This window comes from Haemaphysalis longicornis, unplaced genomic scaffold (assembly GCF_048455015.1).
Source record: "Haemaphysalis longicornis isolate Haplotype H1 unplaced genomic scaffold, Haemaphysalis longicornis Haplotype H1 scaffold_2, whole genome shotgun sequence".
NCBI lineage: Eukaryota > Metazoa > Arthropoda > Arachnida > Ixodida > Ixodidae > Haemaphysalis > Haemaphysalis longicornis.
The window spans coordinates 53,890,698-53,899,975 of NW_027526295.1; the positions used below are offsets into that span (position 1 = coordinate 53,890,698).

The 9,278-nt window shown below is 51.9% G+C and overlaps 1 long non-coding RNA gene across 1 annotated transcript; it reads right to left on the bottom strand.

The window, feature by feature from the left end:
• Positions 1 to 201: 201 nt before the first annotated feature.
• On the bottom strand, positions 202 to 5,723 carry LOC144168903 (uncharacterized). The gene is made up of 3 exons (XR_013322287.1): positions 5,353 to 5,723; positions 2,816 to 2,900; positions 202 to 344 (listed from the first exon to the last, which is right to left on the bottom strand). It is a non-coding gene; the product is annotated as an uncharacterized LOC144168903 (long non-coding RNA).
• Between the last annotated feature and the right edge of the window lie 3,555 nt (positions 5,724 to 9,278).

Sequence of the window (9,278 nt, forward strand, 5' to 3'; positions counted from 1 at the left end):
AAATTTGGCCACCGACTTTCTGCGTCCTCCAAGAATCCTTTATGTTTCCGTCCTCTATGTATCCCACAAGCTTCCACCTTTTGAGTGCCCTTTGCATGCTGTCAAATAACAGTGCCCCACAGCCAGCTGCATGTAGAAAATGTCAGCCAGCCCCACAGTCACTGTTTCATGCTGCAGCTGTTTCTGTAAGAGCAAGCTGACGAAAATCACATGAATCACACGACTCTTGCAAACCTGACTATTTTATTCAGGTTGGATCCATATGTGCTGCTGCCGCCTGCCACACCAGGTGTCGCCTCATCTTTACCCCTCACAGGACGGGATAGCCACTGCCACGCTTGAACCTGAAATGACAAACACATTGATCGCATATGAAGGGGTTTAAACAAACACGTCTCAAACATTTGCTGGTTATGCTTATAAATATAAAGGAGTGTTCCCATACAAAACTGAACCAAGTATCCTGAAAGAGAAGGTATAACATCTAGGTTGCAAAATTAGCCACAAAATTTAGACCACATAAATTAACTAATGAGCTTACGAACATCAAATATGACAAACTGTTACATAGGCAGCACAACCCAGAACTAAGTACTGTTTAGATTCATGGCCTCCTCATGACAGGCATTTATACAGCCTCGCAAGAACATTTGAGATGAGATTATTGCAGCAGCACTGTGGGAACAAAGCAATATGGGGGGGGGAGGGGGGCAGGGAAGGCAACATAAAATTGCATGAACATGCTAAGACAGGCATTGATCAGTCGTCATCATGAGTAGTTGCTTGTGTCTACGCGTTCTTTGGAACCTATAAAGCCAGCAGTTTTATTGTGCATTTCGTTTACGAGACAGCACTTGCATTGTCTAGTTTGTTTGTCTGTGCTTGCTTACAAAAAGCAAAATGTACATCACCATGAACTGACCAACCTCTAGGTTGGCTCCTCACTTTTTATATTTCCTTGTGTCGATGGGTAGCAGACACGGGAACAGAACTAAAAAACAACCCTAGAAAAACGTGGTGGATAGCACACTTGCACCCATCATTGCACGCGTGCCACGTGGTCACTCATCCCAACAAATGTACAGTGCACGGAGTGACCCTCAAGCAGCGAAAGCTGGGCGTGGTCGCTCTGTACTTTGTGAAAATACAAGCTACTAGAAAGATTTGACAGATAGCACAAACAGTGCAGGTGCGCCAACTTTGCACCATGGCACCAATTTTTCAACGCACAACAGAAAACGCACCGGTATGTCAGTGACACCGTGGAGCAGAAATTCGAAGACAAACCAGGACGTCAGTGACAGTGAAAGGGTTAAAGCGGTCGAATACAGCAAATTTAATTTCAGGGTTTATGCTTACCAGCAATGAGGAAAGCAACCGCAGTAACTTGAGCTGACTACTCTGTAACGTGCACTCAAATGCTAAAAACACGCAAGCATTTTTGCATATGTTTGCACACAGAGCATTCATACTGTTCGGAAATAATGCAGGTTTTTCCTACTATAAACATCATAATATTGCCCCCAACCACGCCATTTGATTTGTTTACAAAATATTTTGTTACAAGCACCTGGCCACACCCTGCAATCTTATCCTTTTTTAAGGGAACCGTCTTTTTCCCCTTTTTCCTTTGTATGCTGCACCAGCAGTCCTGTTTGATATGGAAAGGGTGTTGCTTTGCGATCCCTATCCTAGCTTTTCCTGTTTTTTATTGAAAATGTTCTCGATCTAAATGAATGAGTGCAAAAGAAACCCTGCGGCATTCAATTCGCCAACGCTCATCCATGCACGTCCCTTTGCTGACTCCTTCGAGGTTTGTGTTTTTTTATGTTTACTGCGGAGCACAAGTTTACTCCGTTAATCTATATTTTTACAAAAACCCTGCATTATCCGTGGCTACATAACAATATTCCAAACAAAGTCTGATACACAAACCAGAACCCCCCACAGCTCTTTCTTCAATTGCTGAGTACCCTTCTACAATTGATTGATTGTAGGGTTTATCGCGCCGACGCAATGCAGGCGATGAGGTGCGCCGTAGTGGAGGGCTCCGGATTAATTTTGACCACCTGGGGATCTTTATCGTGTGCCGAAATCTCGTACACACAGGCGTTTTTGCTTTTTGCCTCCATCAGAAAAGCAGCCGCCGCGGCCGGGAATCGAACCCGCGACCTCGTGCTCAGCAGCGCAACGCCTTAGCCACTGAGCCACCGCGGCGGGTACCCTTCTACAATTAGGACCATCATTATATTTGCTAGAGTAAATAGCTGTTCGGGGGGGGGGGGGGGGGCTACGATGGCCAGAGAGACTCATTACACTACAAGAAACACAGTGGCAAAAAGGCACGCAATACACCCTTTTCACTGCTAGGCACAAGTTGCATCTAGGGCACTGAAGTGAATTCACCTAAATTCTATTTCTGGGTGCATGGAATTGTTTCACTCATGTAATGTAATCCATAATATGACTTTTGAGTAGAAGTCTAAAGATCTAGTTCATCTGTAATAGGCGGTAGAAGAAAAATCCCCACACACTGTCTGTGGGCACCACGCAACTACCAGTGAACAAGGGTGACAAAGTCGTTATTAATTAATTCATGGAGCAAGGACGCAGCCCTGATGCGACAAAAAAAAATAAGAAAGGTACCAGGAAGTTTCTCACCCTCATCGGTTCCTTATTTTTTGCCCCATCTCTGCAATGTTCTTATGCTTAATATCACTAAGGTACCACAAGAATGCCACAATGGTTTTCTATGTTTTCATGTTCTCTCAGCCTTCAAAATCGAGATTTTCATGCATTTCACAGCTCCACTTACAGGTCGTGCAGGATAGATAGAAACAGGAGGCAGCCAATTCTTCTGGTAGCTCACAACGTACATCCTCCATGTCAAACACCTGGCCCTGTAAAAAATGGAAGTTCAAGTAGTAAACAAGCCGTAAATATGCGGTATAATGCCGTGAAATACTCGCTCTGACAGGACATGACAGAATTTGTTTTTTGTAGGTGCAAAAAAGGCACCTTCAGTTCTTTCAAGCTAAAAAATAAGTACAGTGCTCACTGATTGAAACGCAACACTGCGAGCGCGTGGCTGCCAATACATGCAGCGCCGTCCATGGACGCCGCTGTCGCTGACAGCGCACCGCTGTCGCTGCGGGGAACCACTGCCCCGCTTATTGGCAACCGGAAGCAGCAAGCTTATGGTCAAAACACTCTCATCCTCGTGGTATACCACAATGCAACACCTAGCTTCCACGGGCGTCCACTGGCGGCGCTGCATGTAGCGCAGGCCACGCGCTTGCAGTGTCGCGTTTCAATCCGTGAGCACTGTACATACATGACAATCCTTACAAGGCTTTCAGCCATACTTTAAAGGAACAGAAGCATCCTTACACTGAATTAATGTTAAACTAAGCCTATTAAATATCCCTAGGTGGTAGAAATCTGTGGCCCCAGATTTCCACTGTGCAAGCATATTCTCTGGTCCAGAGGGTGCGAAACGTGGTTACGGCTTTCAAAGGAGCCATGAAGAGAAAACACAAGTTTGGTTCATTCAAAGGATTCCGTTGCTAGAATCACGCTGACACCATTTTTAACATAAACTCCACTCAAATAAGCTACAAATTAGGAACAAAGGAAATGGCCATGCGACCCACTAGCTCATTTCCTGCAACAGAACCTATGTCATACCAGCCAGCTCTGCAGTTAGCGGAGGGCGTCAACAGCAAACGCGAATTAGGCAGAGGCTATAAGCTTGCCGAACGAACCATTTGCGCTTAAATTTAGGGCACATTCTTTATACAGTAGTAAGAATGGTGGGACCAACAGTAAAGGTTAGGAAAGCACACGTAAGCATAGAAGTACCGATGCGTACTGCTGTTGGTACTGCGCGCACTATGCTTGGTTTAGCTGCACAGGACTGCGGGGCTTTGGGGTTGTCTCGGACAACAATGGCCGATTGACACAAGCAACGGTGTCTTACGTGACCATATTTGTGGAGCGAGCACTATGTTTCACGAAACGATTATTTTCTCGCTGAACAAAAACAAGCCACGTTTAAATACGGTAAAAACAAAACAAAAGCAGAAAGCGGCTTGCCACGGTATGGTGGCACCATCTAGGTTAACTAACGGTAAAGAAGGTTTCCCGATCGGCTGCAGAGCGGTCGGTTCCTGTGATGTCATTGCAGACCCTGAAAATGCACGATTTAGCGGGAAAACCAAAATTTTAGCTTAAATTAATGAATTTCTCAGTGAATAAAGCATCGTTTGCATTTGGACAAGTGCTGGGGCACCATACCACACGAAATCTTTCGAATAACACAAACTTGTATTTTGTCTTCATGGCGCCATTAAAATTCTCTCTGAGGCACATGGTGAACGTCTCAGCGTGCCAATACCTCCAAGGGGTAGGCAAGTTGAAATGCTGACGAAACGAAAAAACAGGATGGTGAAGGAGCACGGTGGCAAGCCCACGCCCTGTTGAATCTTTTTCGCACCGTGATTGTATCCCCATCACATGCATATTTGTAAGAATCAACACGTTTAACCCATGCTCAACATGTTACGGTCAACACAATTTATGCAAGCCAGCTACAAATAACGTCACACCACACAAGAATTTCTGTCTGATCATGACGATGCTGGATGAGCTTAGGAAGGTGGAAAAATTTCTTGCATTAAAACAGTGAAAGCTGCCCTGTGACTGCACCAGCAATGCAGGCTGGAACAGCATGTTTTCAAGCTGCGACGTCTAAACAATTATCTGGTCAAATGTTCACTGCCTAAAGACCTTGTGCATGTAGTACTACTTATAAAGTTGCTAGCAATGCTTAAATGTTGAAAATTCAACGTATATGCAACTCTTACGTATTATAACTACAAATGTACTGCAGCCTCCTTGCATTTCATTACCCGTAAACGAAAACTACCCGTTAGAACAATGCTAAGCTGCCTACGTCCTGTAAAAAAATATACTGTCGGTCAACTGCCTCCTAAAAAAAAAAAAAAAAATCGGGGAGTGGGCGTTTTGTTTTACAACCATTAACGCAATTTTCTTTTTTTTTTTTCATGCAACAAGCTTTAGCGTCGAATCCACCCAAGCCAAGCGGCGGCCGCTGGGCCGTCAGCATAATGTTTTCGTTGCCGGCAATGGCAAGGGGGTCGATCACTCACACAGCATACTGGCCACCGCTCCTGGAAGCTCATTATGACCGCGCCGACGCAGCCGGTAATTTACAATAAAAGAAGCGCGGCGAGCCGAACACCAAGGAATATACTCAACACGTTTAACAAAACAGCACTGCGGCAACGCGTAATAAAATTTTAACATGCACCACGATAAACAATCACTTACGGCAGAACACGCAGCATTTTTCACACGTCGCGTCGACAGACTGGAACTTGCAGTAGAGACTCTTGATTCACGTAGGCACGCACAACTTGTCAGGTATTTTGTCAAATGGCGACCTCGATGTGCGTTTGCTACAGCAGCGCAGTACGGCGACGACACAGACGCTTTGCCAGCACTCACGATGTTTCAGGTGGCACAAGAGCACTAACACGTAATATTACGGCAGGAGGAGCACGTAGTAATTCACGTAACACCAGCAAATCGAAAACAAACCACCAAAACCACGCACAACGAACAAACCACGTCTTTTCTTGCGCACCTATAACAATGACTGCATATATGCTAGCCTAGACTAGACTTATTACTACAGTTGGCTATCTAGCAGTCATAGAGTTTTAGCAGTTACTTTCTTCCTTGATCATCACCCCTGAAGCAAACTAGGCAGACGCCATTATAGTATTTTGTTAAAGTTGATAATAGCAAACATATATATAATGGCAGTATATTTTCTTGGTGCGAGCAACGTCTTTTGTTGTCGTAAGTTGTTGCTACTCAAAAGCGAATAAAAATGGATTAACAAACGAAGTTATTATCATCGTCATCTACATCTAGATTGACTGTTTTGTGTTTTGTTCAGCGTCCAAGCATTCACCATTCACTGTTTGTGGGCTTTTCACAAACAGAACGGCCGGATAAAAAAATTATTCCCCGCAGACATACGCAAACACACGCGCACACGCATACGCACACACACACACACACACGCGCGAGCGCGCGCGCGCGCACACACACACACACACACACACACGCACACGCACGCACGCACGCACGCACGCACGCACGCAAAAGCACCGTGCGTCAAATCCACGCAGGCAAACAATTCACTCAAATGGAGGCTTAGCAAGACTATGTGAGCTCAAGTATTTATACCTCGGTTTACGACCTGGTCGTGTGCTGTTTTGGTGGCTTGGAGGTTAAGTACTAGCCTACTGATCCAAAGGGCGGAGGTTCGGAACCCGCTCGGTGACCTGTTTTTTTTTTTTTAAGCCGTGCCTTCATTAAAGTTTTTCTGCCTTAGGTTATATTTTGACATTGTTGTTGCTCTTGTTGCTCTCGTCTGGCTGTGTCCCTTTGTCACGATCTAGTCCCGCGTTCTTGAACCTGGGAGGGTAGGGGTACCCTCCAGCCGAGAGACGACATGCAGCGTGCTGGTGGTGACGGTGACTGACCCCCGAGCAGCCGTGCTCGGAGGTGTTTATTGCCCGGCCACACACAAGGTTGCCCACCGAGCCTGGTGGGGCCACTGAACTTAGCGGCCAACGAATATCAGGGATGGGGGGCGCCACACACTTGTCACACCCCTCACCCCCAAGTTTGTTTGTCCTACACAAACACAAAACACCTGTCCCCCCGGCGAGTACCGGTCCGGAGGTCTCCGCAGTCTCTCACTCCGCCGGAGCACAGGTGTCGAGGCCGTTGTGGCAGCATTAGGTGCTGCCTGTGTCACGCTCGCACCAGCTTTCAGCCTTCCCGGTGTCGAAGGACTTGCGCGTGGTGCCGCAGTGGCGCGAGTAGCACCAGCCCCTGGTGCTGTGCTGCCACCGGTCGGTGAAGCTGGCTCCCCTTGAAGGAGTCCAGGCTGAGGCAGTGCAGCGGGCCCGTGGCCAGGCAGCCCGGCTGCGCCAGCAGGGGCGCCAGCACCTACTCGGGCGCGTACGGGTCCCCACACAGCATGCACAGCATCAGCCGCATGTCCAGCCGGGACCCCGCGACCGCGGGCAGCGCCTGGTAGATGTGCAGCCGCTCGATGCTCTCCACCAGCGCGCACAGCGCCTGCTCCAGCCGCACGGGGTCCAGGCCGCCGCCGTCGTCCACGAAGGGGCACTGCAGGCTCTTGGCCCGGTTGACGACCTCCTCGCGCAGGAAGTCCCCCTGGCCCGCAAACACCATGACCAGGGGCAGGCCGTGGAAGGGCAGCCGGTTCTCCTGCTCCAGGTTGGCTAGCAGGGTCTTCTCGAGGCTCTCGCGGATGTACTCCAGCCCCGGCTGGCTGGTGTACACGCACAGGCAGCTGTGGGGCAGGGGCTCCGTGTGGAACGAGTTGTGCGGCAGGCCCACGTCGCCGTCGATCTTGAAATCCAGCGCGTACTGGGCCTTGTCGTCGAGCCGGAAACCCTGCGGGAGCACCTGCCGCATAGCCTGTGCCACCTGCTGGGCGCTGGCCCTGGCACCCAGCACCACCAGGTGCAGCAGGCGGCCGTTGGTGCCCAGCACCCCGCCGCCGTTGGTGCCGGCCTCTCGCCGGTGCAGCAGCTGCCCGATGACGCCGTCCATGCAGTCGGGCTGGACGGGGCAGTGCTCCCTCTGGCACCTGAATGCTTGCCGCCGTGCCGGTGAATGTCCCCACCTCGGGCTGGAACAGGGCCTCGAACTTGGTCAGGAGGCCGGGGACGTCTGCCACTGCATGCACTGCTTCCTGGTACTCCGGCAGCCTCACGCCCAACGCCTGGATCCAGTTCCGGCCCAGCAGCGTCGGTGACGGCCCCTTGGTCAGGTACAGGGGAAGGGTGGCCTCCCTGTCGCCAAGGCGGACGCTGACCTGGGCTTGACCCTCGACTTGGGCGAGCTGTCCGGAGTAGCTGCGCAGCATGACGCCCGACGCCTCGACGGCCACGCCAGGGAAGGTGCGCTTGAAGGCTTTCCCGGCCATGACCGACACACTGGCCCCTGTGTCCAGCTCCATGGAGATGGGGCGCCCGCAGACTTCGACGGTCAGCCAGTATGGTGGCACCGGCGGCTGCACTGTGGCCGCGTGCCACATGTCGAACATCTGCGGGTCTTCGGCCACGACGTGAAGCCTAGCCGCTGCACCCGAAGCTGCTGCCGCACGCCCCCGCCGCCTACACTTGCGCCGACTTCCTTGGCCGTGGGCTGGCGCGGAACATGTGCTCGACGCCGGCTGCTGCTTCCGTCCGTCCGCCGTCGTCCCCCCTCGGCACGCCCGAGCAATGTGCCCAGTTCGTCCGCACGCGAAGCACTCCGCTTCCGCGAACTGGCACTGTGAAGGGGGGTGGTCACCACCGCAGCGACTGCACCTGCCATGCCGTGCCGCCATCTTGTTCACCGCCGCCTCCGCCGACGGTGCGCCGGCCGCACGCGCTATCTCGCCCGCGTCCTTGGCCGCAGCCTCCATCGCCAGCGCTGCCTTCACGGCGTCGTCCAACGAGGGGTCGGGAAGCTCCAGGAGTCGCGTCTGCATGGCGGGGTCGTTGATGCCGCAGACGAAACGGTCCCGGAGCAGCGAGTCGAGCTGCTCCCCGAAGGCGCAGCCGCTCGCCAACCCTCGCAGCGCTGCGACGAAGTGCCCGAGCGTCTCTCCGTCTCGGCGGCTCCGGTTATTGAAGCGAAAACGCTCCATTAGCGTCGACGGAGCCGGGCTGTAGTGCGAGCGTAGCGTCGCGAGCAGCTCACCCAGCGACTTGTCGTGCGGCGTGGCCGGCTTGAGCAGGTCGAGCAGGAGAGCGAAGACGCGGGTCCCGCAGCTGGCCAGGAAGATGTCGCGCTGTTTCGCCTCGGGTGTGTCGTTCGCCCGGAAAAACACGCCGACTTGCTCCTCGTAGACCGGCCAGGCGGACCCTTCACCCTCGAACGGCTCGAGCCTCCCGTACAGCGGCATGGCGTAATGGCGGCTGGCTTGAGGGGGCGGTGTCTCGGCGTTCTCGGTGGCGGCGTTCACGGTGGCTTCGGCCGCTCCGCGGGCTTCTTCCCTCGTCGCCAGTGTCAGGATTTAGACCCGTGTTCTTGAACCTGGGAGGGTAGGGGTACCCTCCAGCCGAGAGACGACATGCAGCGTGCTAGTGGTGACGGTGACTGACCCCCGAGCAGCCGTGCTCGGAGGTGTTTATTGCCCGGCCACACACAAGGTTGCC